Raw genomic sequence first — 3,987 nt, 5'->3', positions numbered from 1 at the left:
GGGACAGCCACTAGGAACTTCTTTCCCTTGCCCCAAGATGACTGGGAATTCTCCTCTGCCTTGGAAGACTCCTGGGTCAATGTTTGCAGGAATCAAAAAGAAAAATCTTCCCGAGGTGAGTAGAGGGGGTCCGAGTCCCCTGGTAAGTGAGTGATGTTGAGATGTTGCCCCATTCACTGAGACCTGATTTCGTCTTTGTGGCCACTTGTCTGTCTTGTTTACTTTGGTGTGTTTTCTGTTCTATGTTTTCTGAGGTAGGGAAGTTCTGGGTGACAGTGGCAGGCTCACTCAGCAAACTCTGGATTCAGCTTGAGAACAGCACAGATTTCTGGGGGCCCATTAGTCCCCAACTCAGCCTTTGGTTGTTGTTTTGTCTAGTTCCGTTTTAGAATTGGTACCAGTTTTAAATGTGAATCCTTGGTTTTTGTGTTTATCAGTGTTTTTGATATTTATTTGAACATCTCTGGGGGAATTAAAGTCTCAGCCTCCGGCTGGGCTTGGTCACAGACCTGCTAAGTCTCCCTCCCCCCTTCTTTTGTTACCAAGCAGCCAAGAGGAGTGGCATGGACAAGCCTCAGGTGCACCTTCTCCTGGTGGAGGCTGCTGGAGAGGTTAGGGTGTAGATAGCAGTGAGCCTGGTCTGGACTTTCAGCTGCTCCAGACAGCTTAACAATTTGTAAAGTGCTTTTGTCAAAATTGGGTAAAAATCAGGCCCGTTCAGTTTCAGGTGACCCCCTCACCCAGCCCTCCTCCAACAGAAGGGATTCAAAAGACTGATTAGTGAAATACCTTGCTAAACAAGCAAGCCCTGGAAAAATGAAGCTCAACAAAGGTACTTCGTTTAAAAGAAATATTGTCTTAAAATTTTTTTAAAAACTTTAGAAAATGTACGTACAACTGATTTTGATTTTTTGTGTGCTTTAAGATCTGTGTGAGTGTTTTGTATGTGTTTATGAACATGTTCAAGATAAGAGTTGTCAGCATGCTGTAACAATGGGTGAGTTTAAGTTTAAAATTCAAAAGGTTATGAGGTTTGGACATTACCAAAAATTTTAAGGAATCTTCACATTGTTTTTAACGGCTTTTTAAGGATTCTTTAACTTAAAAAATAGAAAATCTGGTGTTGAGTTCTAATTTTATTCCCTTGTGGTCAGAGAGAATGCAAGGTTTCTGAATTTGGACAAGTTTGCTTTGTGGCCTAAAATGTGGTCTATTTTAGAAAATGTTCCATGTGCTGTTGAGAAAAACGTGTATTCTTGTGGAGAGCTGCGGGACCCACGACCAAAGACGGCCAGGCAGTAAGGAGTGGCCACAAAAGCAACATTGTAGCTCCTTGGTAAGATGGCGCTGGCTCCCGCCTTCTGTCTTCCCGGTGACAAGTGCTCTCTGTAAAAAAAACTCCTTATATGGCTATGACTTGGTTCCTAGTTTGCTTCCGTGTTTGCAACCCTATCGGTATATGCCACGTGGTGCTTCAGGATTGGCCATCCAGGAGACTTATAACCAGAGCGCGGGGGGGGGGGGGGGGGGGGGGGGGAGGGAGGGGGGCGGGGGGACAGAGAAGCAGGAAGAAGCGGGCAGAAGAAGCAGGAGAGAAGATGTTGTAAAAGGTCCTGAATAAACCGCATTGAGAAGAATCCCGGGTCGCGTCTTCCTTGCTGGTCGAGGTGGTCGCGACATATTCTTATGCTGCTGGGTGAAATTTTCGGCAGATGTCTGTTAAATCTAGTTGATCTTTGCAGTTGTTTAGATCTGCGGTTTCTTTGTTGAGTTTTTGCTGAGTTGATCTATCTAGTTGGGAAAGTGGTGTGTTAAAATCCCCAACAATTAATGTCTTTGGATCTATGTAGGATTTGAAGGAAAGTAGTGTTTCTTGGATAAATTTGGGTGCTCCGTTGTTTGGTGAATAGATATTTAGAATTGTAATATCCTCCTGAAGGAGAGATCCCTCAATTAGTATGTAGTGACATTCTTTGTCTCTTCTCACGAATTTTAATTTGAAGTCTATTTTATCTGATATTAGGATTGCAATTCCTGCCTGTTTGTGGGGGCCATATCACCTTGCACCAGAATCAACTCCAAATGGATAAAAGACCTCGAGTCAAAGCAGACACTCTGAAAACATTACAGGATGGAATAGGAGAAACGCTAGGTCTCCTTGGCACAGGCTGAAAATTTTTTAATAGAGACCCAGAAACACAACAAATCAAAGAAAGGTTGGACAAATGAGATTGCATGAAGTTAGAGAGCTTCTGCATGGCAAAGGACATAGCTAGCAAGATCAATAGAAAGCCTACGGATTGGGAGATCTTCACTAGCCATACAATGGACAAGGGTCTCATATCTAATATATACTTAGAACTCAAAAAATTAAATCCCCCGACAACAAATCCTCAAAGAAACAACTGCCCAATAACTAAGTGGGCTAAAGACTTAAAGAGAAACTTCTCTGAAGAGGAAAGAAGGATGGCCAATCAACACATGAAGAAATGCTCAACCTCTCTAGCCATAAAAGAAATGCAAATCAAAACAACATTGAGATACCACCTCACTCCAGTTAGAATGGCTGAAATCAAGAACTCTAAAAACAACAGATGCTGGAGGGGATGTGGAAAGAAGGGAACCTTACTGCATTGTTGGTGGTCATGTAAAGTTGTTCAACCACTTTGGAAAGTAGTATGGAGGTTCGTCCAAAGACTCCACATAGAGCTCCCATATGACCCAGCAATCACACTTTTGGGCATTTACCCAAAAGTATACAAACAAGACCACCAGCACGACTATGTTTATTGGAGCACTATTTACTATAGCTAAGTTATGGAACCAACCCAGATGCCCCTCAGTAGATGAATGGGTCAAGAAAATGTGGTATATATACACAATGGAATTCTATGACTCCATCAGAAAGAATGACATTGCCCCATTTGTTAGGAAGTTGAAAGACTTGGAAAAAATTATATTAAGTGAAGTAAGCGAAGCCCAAAGAAACATAGGTCCCATGGTTTCCCTTATTTGCAATATCTAGTATATGTCTGAGTCAAGCAGAAAAGGTCAGATCAGGTGATGTTAGGAAAATGAACTCTAAGATATGTATTCAAATGTGTTTTTTTCTTTCATGCATTTGTTTCTAATGCATTTATAAGATTATTTCTTTGTTGCTTTGTATGTCCCTCCCCCACAGTATAACCCCTGCTTTCACTGTATTTGATGTCGGTATAATTTGTGGAGGGGAAGGGGAAAAACAAGTCGTTTAAATAAGGATACAGGTGGACCCGTTGCAACAATGAAAAGTACAAGCTTTCATGTGGAAAACCAACTTTACAACTTTGTTGAGGGGGGGAGGGGCGGGAAGGATTGGGTGGGGGGGTGGGGGGAGGCTGGGAAGGGATGGAAAGGGGAAACAAAGGAGGAGGCTACAATGCTTGATAAGAAATGTACTCATTATCTTGCCCATCTAATTGTAACCCCTCTGTACAGTATTTTCACAATAAAAATAAATAAAAATTAAAAAATTAGAAATCTGGTATTTTAAAATCTAATATTTTAAAATGCATAAGGCTGTTTATACTGTAATCAAGATATCTGGGTTAACACAAATACATTGGCTGTTTGGAATTTAGTTCCTTGGCTAAAATTTGGGGATAAATATTAGAAATTTAAGTGTAAAGGTTAGTTTAACACTGTCAAAGATGTTACCTGTTCTTTCTGTCTAAAACTGTGTATTTCATTCGAGAACCAAGAGATAAGAAAAGGGAAAACTTAGAAACCAACAGAAGACCTGTCTTTAGGGGTGAGGAGTGAACAGGCAGAAGCGCAGTTCAGCTGGTCATGTATGGTGGGACAGGATCTGAGGAAGTCCACAGATAATGGGACAGGCCCTGGGAGGAGTCCATGCATGGTGAAAGGGGGCAAACTGGCACAAAGGCAGTTCACCTAACACTAAAGAGTTGGCTTAGGTACGTGCCCATTCCATAGGAGGGGCCAAGT

The 3,987-nt window shown here is 41.8% G+C and overlaps 1 long non-coding RNA gene across 1 annotated transcript; it reads left to right on the top strand.

Moving 5' to 3' along the window:
* Positions 1-589: 589 nt before the first annotated feature.
* LOC138840841 (uncharacterized) lies at positions 590-3,311 on the top strand. Its single transcript, XR_011376241.1, has 3 exons — positions 590-832; positions 1,220-1,336; positions 2,024-3,311. It is a non-coding gene; the product is annotated as an uncharacterized lncRNA (long non-coding RNA).
* The last annotated feature ends 676 nt before the right edge of the window (positions 3,312-3,987 follow it).

The sequence above is a fragment of the Dipodomys merriami genome, unplaced genomic scaffold (genome assembly GCF_024711535.1).
Source record: "Dipodomys merriami isolate MVZ:Mamm:240054 unplaced genomic scaffold, mDipMer1.0.p SCAF_302, whole genome shotgun sequence".
Taxonomy (NCBI): domain Eukaryota; kingdom Metazoa; phylum Chordata; class Mammalia; order Rodentia; family Heteromyidae; genus Dipodomys; species Dipodomys merriami.
The sequence above is the reverse complement of the archived record's forward strand: the minus strand, read 5'-3'. Positions and strand labels throughout refer to the sequence as shown.